This window comes from Ambystoma mexicanum, chromosome 1p (assembly GCF_040938575.1).
Source record: "Ambystoma mexicanum isolate Mex_15411 chromosome 1p, UKY_AmexF1_1, whole genome shotgun sequence".
Taxonomy (NCBI): Eukaryota; Metazoa; Chordata; class Amphibia; order Caudata; family Ambystomatidae; genus Ambystoma; species Ambystoma mexicanum.
Window position 1 is genome coordinate 1,070,746,043 of NC_090921.1, and position 24,555 is coordinate 1,070,770,597.

General features: G+C 45.2%; 1 protein-coding gene across 3 annotated transcripts in view; it reads right to left on the reverse strand.

The window, feature by feature from the left end:
• The window catches only part of LRRC71 (leucine rich repeat containing 71), a 1,520,862-nt gene that overhangs the window by 738,024 nt on the left and 758,283 nt on the right, over window positions 1-24,555 (reverse strand). The gene's annotated exons all lie outside the window — the stretch shown is intronic.

Sequence of the window (24,555 nt, forward strand, 5' to 3'; positions counted from 1 at the left end):
CTTCAAAACACAGTGTTATCAATGTTAACTGTTTGTATCAAGTTCTGTATGATAGACCTGCTGTCCATTTGTCTATTGAACCCTGACCCCTGTCACCTTCCTCGGACTGCGACAGTAGTAACTGTATTATGTCTTTTGTAAATCTCACTATGCAAGAACAATATTTTGCTTCTGTTTTGTTCTGACTGTGCAAAGTAACATTGCTTGTGTTGTTTGTCATCCATGAAGTTCAGAAATATCTCTTATCGGATGCCATAGACTCCCTCTCCTCGGGGAAGGCCCCCGGCTCTGATGGCATCCCGATTGAATTTTACAAACGCTATAAAGCTCTCCTACTCCCTCACTTAATAGCTCTCTGGGAGGAATCAATAGAGGCGGGCATATTTCCCCCATCACTTCGAGAAGCCACAATAACGGTATTACTCAAACCTGGTAAATCTCCCACACAGTGGGGTTCGTATCGCCCGCTCTCGCTCATAAATTGTGATGTCAAAATATACGCCAAATTGTTAGCGATAAGACTTGCCCCCTGTATGCCATCTATTATCCACTCAGATCAAGCGGGCTTCATTCCAAGGATGCTCTACCTCTTTGAACCTGAGGCGTCTTTTTAATATAATTAGTAGAATAAGTCCCAATGTACACGCGGGAGCCGCCACTCTCGACATGCAAAAAGCGTTTGATTCGGTTTCTTGGAAATACCTTTGGCGGGTCCTCGAACAATGCAAATTCGGACCCACCTTTCTCTCCTGGGTCAGTGTGCTTTATTCAAATCCTGTGGCTAGGGTCCGCACTGAAGACCGATGCTCCCCTCTCTTTAGGATCGCTAGGGGGACGAGACAGGGTTGTCCATTCTCTCCCCTGATCTTCGCTATAGCAATAGAACCTTTTGCTGACATGCTACGCAAATCCCACGCACATAGAGGGCTCCGCACTGCGGGTCTGGCTGACAGTGTCCTTGTACGCTGATGATGCACTGCATTTCATACGTTCCCCCTCCGTCAATTTATCCCTGATATTGAAGGACGTCGTCCACTTCGGTCGTATCTCGGGCCTCAAGGTGAACTGCTCAAAAGCCACTCTCTTCCCACTCACGGATTGCACCCTCCCCCCTCCTGATACCCTGGGGTTCACATGGGCTCAGTCAAAAATCACCTATCTGGGAATAGAAATAACACGACAATTCGAGACAACCTTCGAGGAGAACTATCAAAATTACCTTACGCATCTGGCGACTAAGACGCTAGCCTGGAGTAAGCTTCCGATCTCCCTTGCAGGCAGAATAGGGATATTGAAAATGATAGTGTTACCCCAACTACTCTACAGGTTCACCAACATCCCCTTATGGCCAGGGGAGGGCTTCTTCCGAGTATTGACTCACACTATTAACTCCTTCTTATGGCACTCGGGTGCGGTTCGACTTAAACTTGGTACCTTGTCTACCCCTATGGCTAATGGTGGCTTTGGAGCCCCTGATTTTCTTAGATACTGGCTGGTTTCCCAAATTCAATACACATCGTACTGGTTTAACATGAAGGACCCCCCTCCACATGTCAGACTTGAAAAACTAGCGGTTAGTGACCGGGACATCCGTTCACTGGTGATACAACCTGTCCCCTCGGCACTGGACTCACTAGACCCGGTCGCCTGTACATCCTTGGCATTAACGAAAACATGGAAACTGTTTGATACCGCTTACCCGTTCCATGGCAACCTCCCGCTTTGGAACTTTCTCCCGGGGGTTCCACGAGTACCGCCACCAATGGTGCAACGCTGGGCTGAGGCGGGATACGAGCTGCTTCGAGACGTCTTCGAGCAGGGCAGCTTTGTTGAGTGGTCGGACCTCCCATTGCCCTTGAGACGTGGCCCGTGTGCATGGCTCCAGTATTCGTACCTTCGTAAAACCCTTAAACGAAACTACCATATGTTCCCAGCGTTACCGCCAGATGAACCCGCTATTGAAGAACGGACCTCCCCTACACCCACCAGAGGTAAAATATCTAGGCTGTACACCATGGTGCAATCCAGATCCACTCCGAAATTCACTGAACTGAGGCGAGCATGGGAAGACGACCTTGGGGTGGAGGTGACAGATGAACGCTGGTCCCATTTGTGTGCTCGTATACACCGGGTATCCTTTAACTCCCGCTTCAAACGGATTCAGCTTAAGGTACTGCATAGGTTTCATTATACCCCGGACAGATTACATCGCATGTTTAGTGACCACTCCCCAAGATGTCCCAGATGTGGCCAGGATACTGCTGATTATATTCACATGATATGGTCCTGCCCCGCCTTTCCCAATTCTGGGGTATGGTGTGCTCAACCGTATCCGCTATTCTCGACCACCCTATCGGCCCCTCCCCAATAAAGTATCTCTTCCATGACTTCTCCGGACTCCCCCGGGACTCCAAAAAACTGGCTGGCCTTTGCATGCTCCTTGCAGTACAATCCATCCTACTCTGTTGGCTACGCCCACACCCCCCACTCATGCTCAATGGCTCAGGGCAGTCACGTGGGCCTCAGACACTGAGGAAACCTGGTCTTACCTACAACCCACTCACTCAAGACCCAGAGATATCTGGTTTAAATTCCGGTCCTATATGTCCGATTTGAATGTGACACCGGGTGCATCTTCTCCAGCTATTACCCCTACCCAACTAGGTTCCCCATCCTGAATCACAGTCCTCTTACGACGCGCTTATTCTGCATATGTACTTGATGAACATGTCCACATTGGAAGCAGTTACTGTATGCCTGCATTGTTTCAACTGCAACTACATTGTACCTGCCTTGTGTGTTGCTCGCCTGTGTTATGCTGCCAAGCTGAATAAATAAAAGTTTTTAAAAAAAAAGAAATATCTCTTAAACAATGCAAAAAGGAGATACCAAAAAACTATATAAACATACGTTTTTGTAATTCATGGTGTGATTCTTTTACACATCACTGTGCTGAATTTTCGAATGAACCACAAGGGAGGAGGGTCCTCAATAATTTTGCTCTCAACCCATTCTTTTGTGTTCTAGTAACTAAAGCCCTCCTGGGCAGAATAGGGTTGAATCCTCCAGGAGCCCTTTTAGATATTTGGTGTGCACGAGGACATGAGAGCCGCAATGGTACCTGATTTGACTACTGCTGGCATGCATGAGTGGGGCAGATCTCCTCATTGGCCAGCTGGGTGTGAGCACTCACTGGACTTGTGGATATGAGGAAGGATACTGAATGCAGACCCGCAGATCACGCATAGGTCCAAATCAAACGATACACAGAGTCAAGTATCCAGAGAGCGAAGCAGATCAAATGGCTTTTCGGAACAGTGCAGTAGGAGGATTGGCACCCTGAGCCTGCTGCTGTCCCGGTATAGCTCTGCTTTGCATTGATCTCCAAAGGCCTGCAAAGGTGCTTCAAACCCTTGGAGTCATGGGACCAATCATTCTCAACCTCTTCTTGCTGCCCCGCAGATGAGCCTTCTCTGAAGTGTCCCTGTGCCCTCCAGTGGAACGACAAGCTTAAAACTTAGCACCTGCGAACCACTGCTGTCTTGTCAAATTTTACTGCAACCTTACGGAAATACTAGTTCACACTGCAAAGTAGTTTCTTGCCAAAATTCACTGTCCCAGCTGCTTTGGGCCATGAGGGAGAAGCGTGCATCAGACCGCTGCGTCACTATGCGATATTGGCAGTCACTGCTGGTGACTTTCCCACCTTTCTTCAAGTGTCCTGATGAAACTAGAGATACAGCTCCAGTTCTAAACCGGACCAGCATCTGCACACGCAGCCCTGTGCACTTTGAAGCTTAAACAAGGGTAGGATTTTGTACTCTAGGCGACCCTCTCCAGACCTGCCAAGTTTGGACCCGGAGTGAGCTAAGGGTGGTGAGCAATCATACCACTTACCGGTGGCCGCTAGTTCATCCATTCCCCTTTTACGCACAAAAGATCCCTTGTGGTCCGTGCCTTGGCTTGGGTGGCCTCCTCTCCCTAAAGCTGTCCGAAAGTTGGGAATCGTTTTGTTCTCCGCAGCATATCCTCTCCTGAGTCTTGCACAACATTTCCTACACTTCAGAATCCTCTCTCCAACTTTTACACCCCCCCTTGAATATTGTACTTTTTGTCTTTTTGCACAACCGAGCGATTTTAGGCACCCATCTGACACTGAGCACAAGGCTCAAATCTTTGTAGAGCTGGACTTATAAAGTTTGGACGTATAACAAAGTTAGGGTTTTCCATATCTGAAGTTTGCCAATGTGATAAAGTGTGTCTGCTTTTCCTCCTTACAGGTTTTGGCGGGATTCCACTCTGCATAGACCAAACGTGACTCTACATATATTTTACATAGTGTCTGTTTAAGTAGTGATATTACTGTGTTTGCCATTATTCACGTGTTTATTCTGGGCCAAATACATTGTATATCTTTGCTATACTACGGTCTAAGGGTAATTCTTGTCCTACTGTGTGTACTCATCCAGTACATCAGATCGCCTCCACTGCTCCTGAGACTTAGCCTTAGCTGCTCTCCAAGATACCTTGAATTGTCCTGGGTAACTTCACAGAACTGTTCCCTGTTTCACTAACAATGGTGCATTCATAAACTTCTGTTCTAACAAACATCAAAATACCTTGTTGCTCATAGTTTCTTCACATTTGAGTCCAAGAAGAATGCCTCCCTTTTCAGGGTATCTTTGCTCTCGAAACTCTCACAATGTCAGGGAAATGACACCCTTCCCCTGGTATCTTTTAAGGTTAACTTTGCAGTTCCTAATGCCAGTGGGAATGACTCCCTTGCCCTGGCCTTTTCCCAGGTTTACTTTGTAGTTCACAATGCCAGTGGGTATGGCTCCCTTCCACTGACCTTTTCTCAGGCTTGGAGTTCACAGCGCCAGTGGTAAGGATTCCCTTCCACTGGCCTTCTCTCAGGTTTGGTTTACGCAGTTCACCACTCAAAATGTGTCTTGAATCCTCTTCTCCCTCTCTTTATAGTTTGGCCTCCTTGTTTCACTCTCTTGCCCAGGGTTGCCGTGAGGAAGGCATCTCATTTTGGTGGGGTCCCTGACCCTGGTCTCTGTTACTCATTAGTTTGACCAGCTTGGCTCCTTCTTTGGACAAGGACTTCACTAATTTCTGTCTATGGGTCCCAACCCTGCTTTCTCTTTCGTTTCGTTCCAACCAACTTCTTCAGTTCCATTCCCACCAACTGGGCTCCCTCTCTCGCCAAGTACTGTCACAATGAAGATGGTTCATTTCTGTGAGTCGGTCCCAGACACTGTTTTCTAAGCCTCCACCGGAACCAGAGTCCAGTCCTTTATCTTCGCTGGCTCCTGGAAGCTCTGCTGATCCGCCTGAGGTGCTTGCGGTCATTCACCAGGCTGCGTGGGCATTTCTCTGTCCGCCTACTCTGGTCCTGTGCCTCTCGTTCCCGGCACAGGTCTCCTGAACACAGCACTGCTCAGGGTCTGCTTCGTGCCACTGGGCCCTCTGTCTCCTCGAGACCGGAGGTATTTCTTCTTCTCCACGTCCCGTTTCGAACCTCCTTGGCGGCACTGTCTTCTGCTTCTGTTGTTGGCGTGGCTGTGGCCGTTTATGAGGCAGTCCGTCCGGGTTCTCAGACTTCTTCAGACTCTCTGACAGTTCTAGGAGCCCTTTGTCAGTTTTTATCACAACTTTGCAGTCACACCTGCGGAAGAAAACTAGAATGGTGATTAGCATTCCACCATGTATTTTTCATGATTCCGCTCCTCTTCTTTGCCTCCATTGGAGTCCCATAGATTTTACTTGGGTCATCTGTCCTCTTCCTCGTCTCAGTAGAGGTCCGCCCTATATCCCTACAAGCATATATGGGGTGGTTAGGCAACATGGAAGTGGTGTTTAAGGCATATGTAGAGGTATTAGAGGTGTGAACAGGGATGAAATATTGTGTCATCCTTGAATGGTTGTCCTTCTCCCTAGAGGGGGAGTCTCTCCCCACGAGATCCTCCCGCTGAGTATCACCCCCATGGGGACTATCGGGTAGCGGCCTCATCTCCCTGGCCTCATGGGAAGGGGGCTCCCCCTCGGGGAGAAGTGACAACATCGAAGGATTTGTCACAATGTCCATATCTAGTCTAAGTAACCCTGGTACCAATATTACACACAGCCTGTGCAATTCTCAGCATTCTCTACCCCCTCCCACATCTCGTTCACCATTCCCCATGTAAGATTAAGGCTCTAGCAGCCATGCCTTCTCTGCTTTTTAAGTAGGACTATCGAGAGCTTTAGCTCGCTGCCAGAGCTCTTGCAACATTATGTACAGTGGCACTGGTGTTCATCTGTTGCTCCATAAATAAGATAGAGTGCATTATGATAAAAGCTATAATATAACGCCACATGTTTTGCCGAAATTGGCACTCCTGTGTAAATGGGGGAGATAGTTATTGAATGGCACTTTTCAGAGATTTGTTCGTTTCCATGTTACTTGGTACATGAATGTTATTTACACTTTTGTGCTGCATTAAATTATATTTCCTAATCTTGTTATTTATGCTGCTTGATACAATGATGTTTTTGTTAGTTTCTGTTATTAGAAGTTGCCATTTGTTTCTCTATGGCTGTGGTTAAAGAATAGAACACCACGGCTCCCAATCCATAAAAATATGCTGCTTCAAGATGCAGAAAGAGCCTTTCATTTGCCCTTCGGATCTTAACTAAAGCTGTATTTTCACAGGGGCCATCTTGGATTGCTAGAAAATTCTTGACAATATTATTGTTTACTTGTATGCGATAGCTTAATGATAATGTTCCTATTAAGTGTTTTTCGAAAGTGTGGTAAATGTAAGCTACGACATGTAATGTAACAACATCCCTCCATTATATTAGTCATTTACAACACGCTTAATACCAGCAAGTGGGATTCAAACCTGTGTTGCGCTGCATTATCTTGCTTCGAAGACAAAACATGTTGCCCCTGAGTTGTCCTTCCTCCCCTAATATAGGAGAACATTTTATATTCGAGATTAGTGTATTTTATTTGCATTTTGCAACAATTCAACCGTACAGTCTCCAAAAGATAATAATGTCCTGAAATAGCAGATACGGTGTAGTAACAAACACACATTTAGAACTCAGCCCAAAGAACATGTTTTGTACCATTGCCTTCCAGGCCCCCACCACGTCTTCACTTCTCGCCCCACTTTGCAAGGACTCATACCATACCGTAATTTCTGCTTTGGACCACTTTCTCAAATCCCCCAGCAGTTCTACATATGCGGTCCACTGCTGGGCTTCCAGACCATGGCAATCTACCTTTTTGCAAGTATGAAGACCAAATCCATCGTTTGCCTGCATGTTTGTATTATACATGTTTTGCACATTTATCTGATAACTTTCTGCATGTTTTCAGAAATGATTTTGTTTCCAATTTTTGTTTGTTTTACACACGCTGTGCACATGTCTAAAACCTTTCATGCATTTCAGGAAATATTTGTATTCTTCTACATAATGTGTCTGAGTTTGTCTGTGTGTTGGTCTGTACTTTTTTGGTTTCCTCTTCTGATGTACTATTATTATTACAATGGTATTTATTGAGCGCTGACGTAGTTTACAGAAGCAATGGAGCGCTTTACACAGGTATACAACAATACAGATACATATGCCCAAAAACCTTCTGAATGTTTCTGTACACCATGGTATATTTTACATGCGTCATGCGAATTGGCGAAAATCTTCTGTGCATTTTTGATTATATGCTTTTATGTTTTCTTCATGAGTGTGGTTATGTGAGTGGAGTGTGTGTGTAACCGTTAGTATGTTTTTGAATATATGTTTTTCTGTTTTCCACGTGTCTGTGTGCATTTGCATTGGCATGTGTGGATGTGGCATGGAAAGCATGCTCTAAGCTTCTGTTCCTTACGTTTTGCATGCACAAAAATACTCAATGCAGAATATACATGTCTATGTATTTGAAAACACCTTTTCTGTTTCCATACAGTTTTGTTTGTTGGTCCCACTGCTCATGAACCTGATTTTCAAACTTTACCAGCGGCACATAAGCTCTAGGTGCATGCTAAAAGCCTTGAAAATTAAAGCAAAGAAGGATTAGATGTTTGTCCTGAAAGTATGTGTTGTTGGGTATAATAAAACCCCTTCATAACAAAACTGAAATTTGGGACTTTTGACTTTGCCTTTAAATATGAAAATACTCCTGAAATGGCACCATATTTTGCGTGCATACTCAAATGCACCATAAGGTTGGTCAAAGTGGGTGAGTTACAGAGGAAACTTATTTTTCAGTTTCCTATGAATACGTGCAATCTTATTTATGGTGTCACATTGGTGACACCAAAATATATATTGCATGTTTGGTCATGTGTCAAAAGACCCACACGGGATGTACAAAAATATTGGACACAGGAAGGGGGACTCACCAGGTTTACTTATAAAATGAAGGAATTGGCACAAGGGGTGAAACTGTAGAACATAGAGAAACCCAAAAAATAAACAGAGTCTCTTACACAGCGCATGATTATGTGGATTCCCTGTGTTCTTGAATCCTTTCTTCAGTGCTGGTTCTACAAAACCAAGTCTGACTGGGGTCTGGGTTTTATACTTGTGAAAGAATGCCATCTGCTGAGGGCAGAATAGCCAAAGCTTTTTATTTTTATCATTAACATAAAATGAATAATTCTGTTTTTAAAATGGTGGCCTGCTACTATGACCCCCCCTTTTAAAATGTTCCATGTCAAAGTTATAGTGCACATATGTGCCATGCTGTAACCAGTCTTCCGACATGTTCAGCACCTGCTCTGCAGTGGCACAGAGAAGGTTCAAAGGTCACCTGTGCATCCCTGACAGGTGCTAGGATACAAGGTCCCTTCAGGCAGAGCTATCATTTTAATTGTCTGCACCTCTGCACCAAATTCTGATGTATTGTTTGCCTTAGACAGTCTAGTGCTTGGCAAATCTTTAAATATAAGCCATGCCTGGTTGTGGCACGGTGACTGCTAAGCACACACAATTACGCAGCCACATTCATTTGTTATTACACCTGCATGAGCTCTGCGTCTACTTGACGGGACAGATGTAGATTGGTGCCTAGGCTGACTGTCTCCACAGATGCTAGGTGGAACAATATCAAGGATGCTGCCTATTTTGATACTCCAGCAGCAAGGGACACGCCTTACCTGCAGGGCATAGAAACTTCCCCCAGACCGTCTCCTGTGAACAGTGCTTCAGAGCCAGCCCACACTTAAGAAAGCCAGCCTCACAAGAGGGTGCCTTTGAAGGAAGCATGTGTGGGAAGGGGGCAGATTTGAACCAGTCAGAGAGGGAAGACGGGTCTTGAGAGGAATCTCAACAGTTTGTTTTTTTGTAGGTCTCACCTCCTTTTATTCTCCCCTCCATTTCATTCCAGCAAGGTAAGGTGGGTGCAATGTCAAAAGGCAAGGTTCATTTGTTACAACAACAGAGATATGGCCCCTTCCAGCAGGCTTGCTTTGGGTTCATCCTTGTGGCAATGTGCCTTTAAAAGGAGAGGAGAACCCCTCATTCTTTGATTCATTCCCGGACTCTAAGAAGAACAAGAAGAATACGCTTTTGGACCTCTGGTGGGAGTATAGTCCACTCCAAAGTCTTCTGCCAGGAATGTGAAGAACGGAGACATCCGAGGCAGAGGAAAGATCTTTTCACTAACCATACCCTGGAAATAGAGGGGGTGACTCCTGCTTCACCAAGGCCTCACTATGGTTGCACTAGAACCAGGACACTGACTGGAAGTGAACAAACCCCTGTAGGTGTCAGCCAAGCTCTCTGGAGTGGGAGTGCATTAGAAGACCTCATTGTCTTGGAGCCCCTGGATTGACACTTTCAGGAACTTTAAAGTTAAACAGCATTTGGAGTCATGTTTCTCTGCCTTGAGCTGCTTTGACTCTGCTCAAAGACTAGTGCCGCTTTTGGCACGCTATGAACTGTGAGCTCCTATGGTCATCTTAAAACCATCTGGACGCTGCATCATACCAGTGAATTGTGCTCCAGTTCACTGCGGTGAAAACATCAGCCTTTTTTCAAGCACTGGATCGACCCAACAGAGCCTTATCTCGGATTTGGGATGTCTGCCAGCAAAGGTTATGTTTGTGTGGGGACTGCCCGCAGTGTAACTGCTCTTGCCCCCGTTTTGACCATTCATTAAAAATAGGGCCCGAGCAATGTAAAGGGTGCGGGGGACACCCCTGCAAACTGTGAATCCGAAGATACCGAACATGGAGAGAGGGAGACATCCCTGCAGCCCCCGCGCTTCATGTTCAGTTTTTTCAGATTCAAATTGCTCGCAAAAATGTGAACTCGTGGTAGTGACCACATTTGGTCAAATCTACCATTCGTTCACATTTTTGGGATCAATTTGGGCAATAGCCTTATCTCTACTCAACCACTGAATTCATCCACTGGAAGCCATTGTGCCACATGCTGAGTCAACCCAGCGGAAGCATTATTTCAACCTGGCTCGACCGCTGATTCAAACCTTTTGGACCACTTCTACCTACGTCATCCAGAGCGCCAACTCTATCCGCAAAGAGTCTAGTCTTGATGTCGACTTGATCACAGGAAATCGAACAACAACCTGGCTTTACTCTGTAAGGCGCCCATAACAAAGAGATAAAGTACAGTGAAGAGGCCCTATCCCCCTGACGCACTTTTGGGACCACAGTGAATTTTAAGCCCGCCTTCTCTGCCTTTTTCTTGCAAGACAGCTTTTTGAATACTAACATTGTGCCAATTGAGTGCCTAAACTCCCCTGCTCATCTACCCCAAGTTATATTCTACAACAGCTGGCATTTTCTGTGTTTCTTAACAGGGGTAGGTTATTGCTTGTGTTTAAGTTAGTTATCTGCATTTTCCTTGTTTTATGAAAGGTCTACATTTTCCTAGAGCCTTGATTGGACATTCTTTTATTTTGTTCTAACTGTACCATTTCTGTTTGGATTGCTCATGTTATCAGGTCACACCTTTTCTCAAGGTATGGCCTGCACTACCAAACAAGGCGAAGGAGGTATACTGTTCTGGAAGTGCCTGTTTCAGTTTCATGACTATGATCACTACTAGCTGATTAGTAGTGTGTGGGTGAGTAGGCGGTTTAGCCACTTCTCATCTCTGTAATCATGCATTGCAGTAGTTATTTCATCACAATAAAATTCTCCTCGGGTGGGACTCCTCAAGAGTCTGCATCTGTGGTCTGTTTGGGACAGGGCTGGGATTGGTTACTGTTCGCACTTGGGCCTGCCTCACCTATAACTGGACTGTCAACCATCTTGAATTTCATTCATAATATCCAGACCGACTCTCATGCTGTCTGTGCAGAGCTTAGGTTTCCCTTGTACCTCCAGCATGTAAGGTTAATGCTGAAGAAAACCTTGAGAAGTGGTTTAAACTCTTGGTTTCTCAAGGGAATGACTGCACATCATGAAAATGCAACATTGTACCCTTTACCGTTGAAATGATTTTTCAATTTTGTTTTAGTTGAAAGTCTACTTTACAAATTTTAAGTTAACAATAAATGTATATTTATATGCATACCCACAGTTTACAAACAGTGTATAAGTAGACTTAAACGTTATTTAAGATATAAGATTTAGCAGCAGTATTTAAACAACGTTAGTCACAAACTATATATTTACATTTAAAACTTATATTTGGCCTACATTAGTACCACATAATATATAGCCAGACTTATATAAGGATGATCTTGACGACCTGTAAGATTATTTTAACCAATTTAGAACTCCAATCTCTTTAAAAAGTGTTGTGTGGATATTTAAAGATACATGATTTGCATTAAACATTTTTATCCACATCTGATTTGGTTTCAAGAGGCGATATTCTAAAAAAGAAAATTCTGGAAATGTTCTCGTCTGAAGTCCTTTAGGCTGTCACACTCAACAAGAAGGTGTTACGCTCACCTGGTATCCACAGGGACGCCACCCAGCCGGGTTACTCGCTGGTATGCTTCAGAGTTTTGCCCAGATGTATACAGGAGGACTGTGTTCAGGACTGGCCAGCCGGGGTAAGTATCCTCCCTCCACCCCCGTATGATTTCAGCCCTCAGGGGCCCTCTCCTCACCTTGTGGTAGAGTTAGGTGTGCTCTCCGTCCTGCCGTCTTGCAGGGGCACGTTGTCTTTCATGGGCGTGTGCAGTCCAATTACTTCACTGACGCCGGCCCATTTGATATCGTTCAGGTAGGTCTTATTGCTGTTGTTTAGTATTGTTGCTATCCTGCATGCCTCTCTTGTTTAATAATGTCTCTTTTTCTCCCTTAGGTATGCGGAGCTTCAGCGCAGCGAACTGGCTTGGTTGAGCCCCGCTGGTAAATGATGGCGCTTTAAGAGCGCTATGATGCGGTAAGTAAGCGCTATGCGCAGTGCTGCGATGGCTTGCCTTTGCTAACCTGTTTTGTCTTCTTTCCTTGCAGGTTGCGGTGTTCTTCAGCGTGTGTGGAATTTTCCGGAGTGGTGCCAGCCGAGAGGCGACCAGCCAGGTAAGCCTTTTGAGCAGTTCGTAATTTGCAATGTCTCTTCTGCTTTCTTAATGTTGCCTCTATCTTCCTCTTTCAGGTTGTGCAGTCTGGGAGGCATGCAGATCCAAGGAAAGCTGTTCTCAGGAGCTGCGAGTAACTAAGGATGAAGACTGCAGGTAAGATGCTGCTGCTAATGATGTTCCTTTTGTCTCCATGCAGGTTCTGCTTCTCCGAGGTTCGGGAGTATAGCTGGACACGGTCGGCGTCACGTTGCAAGCTGCAAAGTAACGCAAAGCGTGTTGTCTTGCTCGGGTGTGGTTTAAATAGCCCCAACAAAATAGTCCAGGTAAAGTAGTCCCTAGGCTGCCACACCCAAAACACTAGACCGCATAGCTTGGTTCTGAGGAACCAAGCTATGTGGATGCATCCATGTTGGCTGACAACACAATAAAGAAGTTCATAAGCACATTGTTTTTCATGGTGTATGAGCCTGGCACGATAGGCGCCAGGACTGGCCCCAAGAGGGTTTTAGGAAGAGGATGCCAGGCTCTAGAGGCCCGAGTCCTGACTCCACCTGGCCAATGGGTTTGCCAGAGGGGGTTTTGGGCGAGGGTCGTGACAGAAGGTGTTCCAGAGTTTCTTCCTGCGTTTCTATTTTACATACACGGCAGCTATCACTCGTTTTATTCCTATTTCTTCTTGCCACCACTGCTCCTGTGGGCCACAAATCGAAATGCAAATGCATAAGGAGTGATCGATAGCTTTTATCTGGAAATTTGACTAGATATTCTATATTCTGGTATGGTGTTATGTCTTTTTAGTATAAAGTGAACATTGTTGAATTTTTTATATTTGGTACATTCTTGCCAATTCTCTATCCAAAATGTTTGTTTTGCCTAATTTGGGTTTTCGTCTAGCAGTGTTAAATTAATATCTGCCTTTGCCATATTTTCTAGGCATTGTAATTTCCACTTATCGAGAATGGATTGGTTGGAGTTTTCTAGTAGATTTCCCAGTGGTATTAAGACGGTCTCACTATAATTCTCTTTATTCTTACATTTTTTGTACAGAGACATGACGTTCCAATTTACAATACCTCGCATTGGTAACAAACCCACTTCATACCTGACCATTTGTATTGGAAAACTTTATGGAATTGGAAGGATATTCTTCCAAAAAATGCCCTCTAGGTAGTCCAAGTCAGGTTGATCTTCTGTGGGCTTTGTGTGTGCCACATATTTTAATACAGGGATCATCTTCTCTTTGTAGAATTTTAGAATAGTTATGTATGACAATTTTACTGTGGATAATCTCTGCTTGCGAACATAGTATTTGAATCTTATGTTTTGTGTCAATTTTGTAGGATATGTCTGTTTTGTTATTGTTTACTTTAATCCCTAGGTACTTGTAAACGTGACTTGTTTCCAGTATTTCCGTACCTACTGACCATTTAAGTGCCGGGGCTTTGGTTGACTTATGCAGATTTAACTTTAGGACTTTTGATTTACCTATGTTTATAGCTAGCCTGTTTTCTTTAGTATAAATTGCTAAGGCCTGCAATTGCTGCTGCAGTCCTATTGGCGTTTGGTCCAATAGGACAAGGTCATCAGCATATAGTAGGTGTGAAATGATGTTATTTCCTAATTTTGGGGCGAAATCCCTGACAGATTGGAGAGGTTTGTGAATGTCAAGTATATAAAGGTTAAAGTGTGTTGGCGCAAGGATGCAACCTTGTTTGCATCCCTTTGTGGTTGGGATTTAGCTGGATAATAGGCCATCTCTTGACTCAAACTGATGTCTCGGAGTACAACTGTTATATTGCTCGTGAACATGGTTGGGGCAGCCGGCGTTGGCTAACTTTTTCCATAATATTCCTGCATATCGAATCATAGGCCGGACGGATGTCTATGAAGGCTAGACATCATTTTTTTTAGCCTCCCATACTTGATGTTTCAGTGCTGTTAAGGTTAGCAGATTTACTGCTGTTCCCAATCCAGGTACAAAACCTGATTGATTTGGGACTCTCAGTTTTTCTGCTTTCAGCCATCCGTTTAGATCTGTCAGCACAAGCCTTGCAAATATGTTCCCTAGGATATCAAGAAGGGCTATTGGGCGATAGTTGGTTGGTACGCTCGCCCTTCTTCAATATAGGAATCAGAATGGATTTCTTCCATGATTCTGGTATTCGTCCTGAACTTCTCACGTTGTGGAAAATCTGAAATAATATTTTAGTCCACTCATCCGGAAGGGTTTTAAGTATAACATTTGAGAGGCCATCAGGCCCCGGTGCTCAAGATGTGCTTCGTTTTTTTATTAATATGAGAATATCCAGATGATCGAAGATCAATTGCACAAAAACAGATTTTTGTGTATTGATTTCCATTGTATTGGGATCATTATGAGAAAGCAAAGATGTAAAATGGGCTATCCATGTTTCCTTCGGTATTGTGTTCAGAAGAAGAGATGGAGTGCCTGTCTTTAACCTTTCATTCAGCAATTTCCAAATATTTGCACTTGATATCATGAGCAAAGCTGCCAGCATATTTTCATTTGCTTGTTGTTCCTTTCGTATTTTGTGGCGTTTTATAACATTTTTGTATTTAGTCCGAATGTTCCCACGTTTAACTTTATATTCCTTCAAATTTGTAGTTGTTAATCGCTTTTAAGTCTGCTTTCATTTTGGCTCTCATATTTTTAATTATTGTGTCATAGGGATATTTATGCTGGAAACTTTGCATCCCTAGGCAATTAGATTTTTCTACCATTAGCATCAGGGCTTTGGTGTAAGGGGGTTGCGTAGCTATGTCATGCTTATTGCGTTGGTCAGTAATAGCGGCTAGTAATCATGCCAGTTTTGGGCATGTCCATTTAATTCTATTTCTACTTTATACCAGCTGGCATTGAGGCGCATAAAACTGTCTTAAGAGTGTAGCAGGATATGGCCAAGTGATAGCTAGAATATTCGTCAGGATTACTCGAAAGTATTCGATAGAGGTTATCGATTGAGTTGATACAAATACTGATCTAATATTGCAGCAGACCAAGCTCTTTTCCGAGTAGGTTGTGGTGTCAAGTCTCCCTGGATGGTTCAGTTTATGATGCGAAGGTCTCTTTCCTTCATTAACTGCAACCATCTCTTAGCTTTCCGTTTTAATGGGCATCAGTCTTTTGGGATGCAGGTTGTATTCATATCTCCCACAATGAGTGTTGCATAGGGAATGGTTTCATCTTCAATTAGGCCGAACATTTGATTAATATAGGAGAAGAAATCTTCATCTATCACTAGTACTAGGCTCCAGTAAAGATTTAATATTGCTATCAGTGTAGAATGTGTCTGATCAGGGTTTAGCCAGATCAAATTGACAAGTTGAATACACGGAAGAGGTGAGGCCCAAAGAGACATCATGCTTCTGTTTCACAGCAAGTTGTACATATTATACCAGCAGAGGACTGATCTAGGCAGCACCTCCCACTAGATCAGTAACACCAGGGACTTCAAATCCCAGAACACTCGGATGGACATAAAAAGAAACATCAGGCGATTCAGCACCAGTGCTTCAATAGCCAAGCCGGTTATGGTCCCGCCGGCCTCTACTTAAGGCTCTTTAGATAGACTCCACGCCCACTACAAGGTTGTTAGTTTCCTTTCCTAGGCAACACACTACGTGAGGCAGGTAAATACCACTGTGATCAGTAACATTATACTAAAACAGTACTTTCTGTAAAATCGTATTAAGAACTACATTAGTGGATAGCTGGAAAGCATATTTCATTTTTAGAATTACTTCCCGTACACACGCGCTGTGAATTTTTTAAAGCAGCGCGTTATCTAACTGTGAAAATTCTAGTAGTAATCTGATTGTGTCATTTCATCAGCGTTGAATTGCACCAAGCACGTGAACTGTGCTTCTATTTCACAGCAAGTTGTACTTATTATACCAGCAGAGGATTGATCTAGGCAGCACCTCCCACTAGATCAATAACACCAGGGACTTCAAATCCCAGAACACCTGGCTGGACATAAAAAGGCATGTCAAGCGCGTCAGCACCATCGCTTAAATAGCCAATCCAGTCATTGCCGTCTGCGGCGTTCATGGCCCTTAATCCTGGTCCCGCCACGGTTTCTTTACCCAGCATCGTACTTCCAAGGCAGAGGTAAGAATGGGCTTAAAAAATGCGGGGAACTTTTGGCACGACTTCCAATGCCTCCTTCGCATGGAAACCGTGCAACAAATCACACAGCAGGCCATGGAAGTGAACAGGCTCCAGACACACAAAGTTACCTATCACATTTTGCACAGGGAACAGCACTCCTTGCTCGTACTACTAAAACAAAAAGCCAACATCAGAAGAGAAAGCAAAAAAAGCATGACAGGCCCTCTAGGCTCGATACATCTTCCAAGGGAAATAATGCTAAAGAACTCAAGGTTAATTTAGTAAATACCTGCGCCATGAATAAACATGCACTAAGTATCCATGACCTTATACTGAAAGAAGAATTAGATATCACATGTATCACAGAAACATGGCTGCATGACCCCATTGGACCAACATATGCTATTGCTGTCCCGGAGGGGTATACTATCTACCATATAAAAATAGAGAGACTGGGTTGGGGTTGCCATGATAATCGGGGACTCCATCCATATGTTTCCGTCTAAAACGACATGTACTGGATGTGAAGTCCTGCATCTGAAACAGCAGCATCAATATAATCCTGATATACAGACCACCATCTTTAACATCAGATTTTAATGAGGAACTTACGCAACCACTCAATGGGGGTCATTACAAGTTTGGAGGCAACAGGTCATTTGATACCAATAACTAACTGCAATTTCCTCCTCAAGGTGATGGATAAGGTAGCCATGGCCCAATTGCAGTCCTATGTTGAAGCAAATAAGGTTCGACACTATCAACAGTCAGGTTCCCGTGCAGTGCATAGCACAGAAACAGCAATGCTAGACTTACAAACACACATGCTGAGCATGATAGAAAAGGGGAACACAGGGCTTCTCATTCTCCTCGACCTAAGTGCAGCATTCGATCTTTTGGACCACAAACAGCTTCAACACGCACTAGAGAAGGTGGCTAACTGCTCTAAAGAGGCAACCTGTTGGTTGGCATCTTTCCTAACAGACAGGAAATCTAAGGTGCATTGGGGAGATAAATTCTCCTTTGAAACCGCCATTTTTTATGGCGTTCCTCAAGGTGCCAGGTTATCACTGCTTCTTTTTAATTTATATCTAAGGTTCCTCTGTGTAATTTTAGACAACATCGGTGCATACTTTACTAACTACGCTGACGATACCCAGCTCGTGGTAGAGTTGGGTGGTAACTACACGCAGGACAGTGCTAAAGTGAAGACACTACATAACACAATTAGAACCTGGATGGACAACAATTGGATGTGCCTTAATGGCAATAAAACAGAGCTGATGGTCTTGGGTTCCCACCAAGATCAGACCAAACTGACTCTCCAATAGGAGTCCTTCCATGATAGTCACCAGCCGAACAGCACTCTCACGTTCACTCCCACGTTGTGCGCCAATGCTATATGGGGAAACAATGCTTTCGAAAATGAATTCCTGCACAATACAATCCACAGCTGGGAAGTCATGAACTTGCAAAGTTGTGTCTGTGGGAATCTCTGCCCACCAAATGCCTGTTTCATGCTTTGAAAAAGCATCCCACATGTTGCGGGCTGACCTGCAACCGTATCTGAACACACACTAGTAACACTTGGTGAACAAAACTGCCTCTGCTTGAAGGTGAATGTGTGTTTTCTAATGCAGGCACTTTGGGGCTGCCTAAAGGGTGGTTAAGGCTCTCTCAGTTGGGGATGGCTGGATAAAATGGGGTTACTCCCCACATGTCCCCTGCACCCATCATCCACTGGCTCTGTGGAGCAACAGGCCTCCTGAGTCACTTGGACGGGGTTCCTTAGAGCCAGGCAGTGGATCTTGTCACACCATGCTAACTGAACAAACAGCAGTGGTTTCAAAACCATTATTGACAGGCTTGATGTCATCCCTGTAATGTTAGTTCTATAATTCACATTAATTAAAGCATTCCTTTGAAAGACTAACGATTTGGAAGCCCAAAACATTAACCTATTCAAAACAGCACTTCAAACAACCGAAAGCACAGCATGTGATCAGCTATGCATACAAATCTGTTCATTTTGCACATTGTCGGTCTGTCAATGTGGAGTCCAGCTGTAAAACATGTAATCAATCCCCATTGTTTAATTAGTAGCTGTGAAGTATATAATCAAGCCCCTTTGTTTAATCAGCAGCCTAGTTTCATTATAAAGTATAACAATTTTGGGCTTTGCATTGACAGCTGCTCACTGCAGATATCAGATGTGAAAACTCCAAACTTCTACACAACAAAATGCCTTCAGTAAAACTACAACTAAACCACATAATTTAAATACGCAAAATCCATTTTCTTACTAACAAATAGGATACAACAGTATTTAACTTCCTGTTTTATATAATTATTTTCCTATCTGAAAAAGAAAACATGCAATACAAACTAAAGTAAACTATGTATTAAAAAAATAACTGTCAAGCTCTTGTGAATAACAATTGTGAATGACAATAGTGGCATAATATATATGTAGTGGGACTTGATCAAATAATATCTTGGCGAATGACCAACCTTCAAACACCTAACCTCCAAATCCTGCTCACCTAACCCCTATTCCTTGCAGTGCCCATTAGCTCTCTTGCCCTTGCTAATGGCAGGTGTTCCCCTCTCCATTCCCCTCAGTCTCCCCCACTCACCTTTCAAGTCTTTACGCCAAATGAGGGCTCTGTCTGTCATCCGCCGCTGCTGCCAGGATTGGCAGTTTCTTCCGCATTGTGGGTGGCGGCACAGGGGCACAGTGTGTTAGTCCCCTTTCTATTGTCATGGTGCGCGACTCCGTCTTTCAGAGGCGGTGCCCGCCGGGAGCTTAAAGACCTGCTCTCCCCGGCGGACACCTTGTTGCAACCCCAGTCGGATGTTTTCCGCTTCTGGGTTTTTCGCTCCTGAGGCTTGGCGCTCTGTTCCTGTTACTGCCCAGCCTCTCTTTCTAGTTCCCTGTCTTCGTCGCTCTTGCAAAGCTTTCCTTCCCTCGCTCCTGTCTTTCTTCCGCTGCCTTCTGTTTTTTTTTTGTGCTTTCCCAGGTCTCGTTTCCTTCCCGGCCTGACCCGCCTCTCCTTCCCTCTCCTCGGCTTTCTCTGCTTTCTGTTCATTCTGCTTGTCACCGGTTTCCGGGTTTGTTATCTTTTCTTTCTCTCACCTGCCTGGTTCCAGTGTTCCGCTCGGAGCCGCGGCTCTACCACACCCTCGCCGGTTGTCCTCTAGTTGTTCCTATCCGGCAGCTGTATTCCTCCTCATCGCTTCCTTCCAGGGATCCGTGCTTACACCTACCAGCACCATCACCTTTCAATTTGGCCACAATCTCTTATCTACGAAGAGTGAGGAGGAGATTCCACGTGATAAGAAGGGTTTTTTCTTCCCCATTGGGTTTTTCCCTTCCTCCGGCTTGATTCCGGAAAGAGAGCCGCAGGACTGCTGTTCCCTAGCGGTCACTGTGGCTTCCTTCCGTGACAAGCACATCCACCCAAGAAAAGAGAAGGACTACTTAACCAGGCGGCACTTACAGACTAATGACAACGATGCCAGCAGCTCAGGTGAAGAGAGTCCAAAAGGAGGGGGGAGAAGAGGGAACCAAGGGACCAGAATTACCACAGATTGCAACGCCAAAGGGTATCAGAATGTCAGCCGAAGAACAGGTTCAGGAACTCTGGAAGGATTTTCAGGCAATGTCCCAGGAACTACAAGGGGTGAAGACAGAGAATGCCCTCCTAAAACAGATGGTATCTGCGAGAGAACTCTCCCCTCTGGAGCTACCACCCATGGCGCTTTCATCAGGAAAATTCGATGGCTCCCCCAAGAAGGTGAAGGAGTTTTTGGAGGCTTGTACGGTATACTTCACTTTCAGACCTCGTACTTTCGCAACAGATCAGGCCAGGGTTGGATTTCTAATTTACAACATGACGGGAAACGCATTAGCTTGGGCTACCCCATTGGTGACAAGTGGCAATGTCATCCTTCAGGATTTTGCGGGGTTTCAGAACCTACTCAAGCAGACCTTTGAACGGCCCGAGTTGTCCTTTACAGCCTGTGAGGACTTGTTGGATGTCAGACAGGGCAGTCTGGACGTCCTGTCATTTATCTCTTCTTTCAAGACATTGGCAGCCGGAGCAGGATGGCCTGAGTCAGCACAGTACGCCATTTTCTGGAGGGGTTTGAAGGAAGAGATCAAAGATGAGCTGGCCAGATCTCCCCGTTCACCCACCTTCTCAGATTTACTTGCCGCTGCTCTTCATATAGAATATCGACTCCAGGAGAGGAGGACGGAGCGCCGCAAGCAAAGAGGTTCCGGGTTCCCATCAGACTCCTTTTCGCAATCTCCCTCTGGTCGCCCCCCCGCGACGTCTTCAGTCGAACCAATGCAGATTGGCGCCACCAGAGCCCCTCTGTCTGCTGCTGAGAGAAGGTGAAGAAGAGAAAAGGGACTGTGCACGTACTGTGGTTCAGATCAACACCTTCTCAAGGACTGCACTGAATTACCAAGTAAGAGATCGGGAAACAAACTCCCTCGGCACAAATAGGGACGAGTGTCCGAGGGTTTCCAAGTTCTTTTCAACGTCCCTACGTCTCCCTCTCAGTATCCTCACCCGATTATCGAGAGGACTCCAGACTCATGGTACTTCCGGTGGTCCTCGAATTGGAGGATAAACAAGTAGAGACCTTAGCCCTGCTGGATTGTGGTGCGGCGGGCAACTTTATTGACACATTATGGGCCGACAGGGAGGGATTACGTCGGATTGCCCGGAAAGAGGGGCAGAAGGGTGAAGGAGTAGATGGGTCCCCATTGTCTTCCGGTCCCATAACTCATACCACGGAAGATCTTTCTCTGAGAATCTATCAACACTCTGAAATCTTGAGGTTCGACATCATCCGGGCCGCACATTTCCCTATTATTCAGCACAACCCCCGGATAAACTGGACAGAGAATCAATTGAGCTTTGGTTCCTCGTATTGTGCCACGAACTGCCTTCCCTTGGAGAGTCGGCAAGACCTTCAGTCGGTCAAAATTTTCTCGAACAACCACGTTGGGGTCCACGCTCTACCTAGCTATTGTTCTGCCTTTGCAGAAGTTTTCCAAGAGAGTCTGCATGCCAAGCTGCTGCCTCATCAGCCAGAAGACTGCACCATCGATCTGGAACCGAATGCCCTGGTTCCGTTTGGTAGAATGTTTTCCCTCACGCAGACAGAGTAACAGGTACTGCGTAGGTAATTGGATACCAACTTGGAGAATGGTCTAATTCAGCCTTCTAAGTCCTCAGCGGGAGCCCCCTTATTTTTCATCAAGAAGAGGGACACCAGTGAACTTAGACCCTGTATCGATTACCGGGGACTGAACAAGGTCACTATACGGGACCGGTACCCGATGCCCCTGATAACTGACATCATCGAGGCAGTGCAGGGAGCAAAGGTATTTACAAAATCCGATCTCGGGAACGCATACCATTTGCTTCGGATAGCTAAAGGAGACGAGTGGAAAACCGCCTTCCGCACCCCCTTCGGCTTGTACGAGTACAAGGTGATGCCTTTCGGACTAGTGAATGCACCAGCAGCATTCCAAAGATTTATAGAACAGAATGTTCTCAGATATGCTGTCAATCTCAGTCATCATTTATCTTGATGACATTTTGGTTTTCTCCTCGAACATGAAAGAACATGTGCTACAAGTTACTCAGGTCTTGAATCGCCTTCAGGAGAACAAGTTGTTGGTCAAGGCCGAGAAGTGCAAATTTGCAGTTCCATTTGTGCAATACCTAGGATATGTGTTATCAGAAGAGGTGCACGCCATTCTCAACTGGCCTGCTCCTACTACTGTCCGGGAGGTGTAGAGATTCCTAGGGCTATCTAACTATTACCAGAGGTTCATTCCTAATTTCTCGGAGGTGGTTTATCCCATTACCAGACTGCTAAAAAAAGGACGCTTTCCCGTTTCAATGGTCCACCGAAACGGAGAAGAGTTTTCTTATCTCAAAAATCTCTTCTCTTCAGCTCTGTTTCTGCAACATCCGGACCAGACGCAACCCTTTATTTTGGAGACCGACGCCTCAGCCACTGCTATTGGGGCAGTGTTGCTCCAGGCAGTTAAGGGGGTGGAGCATCCTGTGGCTTACCTATCCAAGACTCTCACTCCCAGTCAACTAAATTATTCAGTTCTGGAAAAGGAGTTACTTGCTATGAAACTTGCTTGCGAGCAATGGCGTCATTTACTCATGGGGGCCCGACACCAGTTTCTAATCAGGACTGATCATAAAAATTTGAGGGTTTTGCAGGAGATGAATGTTCAAACTCCAGGAAGGCAAGGTGGGCCTACCTCTTCTCTCAATATGACTTCCAGATCACTTACATCCCTGGAACAACAAATCGGTTGGCGGATGCATTATTACGCAAGGACTCAAGCAAAGAGAAGGCCTCGATCAGTGCCGAGCCTATGTTCCACAAGGATTGGATCCTAGCCCTGGTAGGATCTTTTCTTCAAGAAGTACGAGCAGCAGTCATGCAAGAGCTGCCACAACTATCCTTACATCCCAACTCTCTCTACCAAGAAAAGGATGGCTGTTTTTTTTTATAAGAAGCGCTTGTACGCTCCGGAAGGCCCTTGGCGCAAAAAGATCTTAAACTGGTGCCATAACTCACGCACCACGGGACATCGAGGATGGAACAATACCTTGGAACTCATCTCAAGATCTTTTCTCTGGCCTACTCTCAAAGAAGAGACTCAGGAATACGTGAAAACGTGTCCGATCTGTGCCAGGGCTAAATATCAGTCATGCAAACCCCTGGGACTGTTGGCTCAGGCAGACCTGCCGATCCGCTCCAGGGGACTTCTCTCTACAGACTTCATTGTGGATCTTCCGGAGTCCGAATCCTGTACTTGCATAATGGTTACGGTAGACTCCTTCTCCAAACTGGCACATTTCTCCCCTCTTCCAGGTCTCCCAACAGCCACAGAAATGGCGGAAGTTTTTGAACGAAACATCTTTAGATTGCATGGCCTTCCTGATAAGATTATCTCTGATCATGGAAGTCAGTACATCTCTAAATTTTGGACAGCTTTATGTAACCGATTGGGGGTCGAAAGAGCTCTTTCCTCTGGGTTCCATCCACAATCCAACGGCCAGACCGAATGGTTCAATGCTATGCTTGAACAATACCTGAGGTGTTATATCACTCAACATCAGGACAATTGGGTCTCTTTGCTCCCCACAGCTGAGTTTTCCTACAATAACTCTAAACATTCTGCCACTGGTTACTCTCCATTCTACTGTACATACGGAGTTCACCCAAGATCTGTTCTGCCAATAGTACCCAGTTTCAGCCGCTCCCCAGGTGTAGAAGAGGTGTTACGGAACATAACCAAAGCTCATGCCACCTCCTTACGTAGCTTGGAAGCTAGCAGGAGACGTACTAAACTGGGAGCGGACAAACATCGCAGGGATTGTCCTGACTGGAGGCCGGTGACAGGGTGTGGTTGTCCACCAGGTTTTTACCTAGGTGGACCCGTCCTTCTAAGCTATCCCCTCGTTTTCTGGGACCTTTTCCCATTCTATCCAAGGTCAATCCGGTGGCTTATCGCCTTCGGCTTCCCCCCACTCTCAATCGCATTCACCCGGTTTTTCATTCCTCTCTTCTCAAGCCACACTTTCCTTATCCACATCACAGATCTGTCCCCCGTCTTCCTTCCTTACCGAAACAGGACATGAGAGAATGACAATGAATTACTTACCGTAAAAGCATTTCTGATGGTTGTATCTGCTTAGATTCACATGCTGTGCATAGGTCCGACATCCAGTGGTCACTGCAGAGTATTGCATTTTGTTTTTCGTAGTCGAAAAGGGGACGTCGACAAGGCGTGTCTGTAACACTATCCCTATAGTGACGTGCGTTGTACCCACAATCCCTCACGCGTCGAGGTCCCTCTGTTTGTATTTTT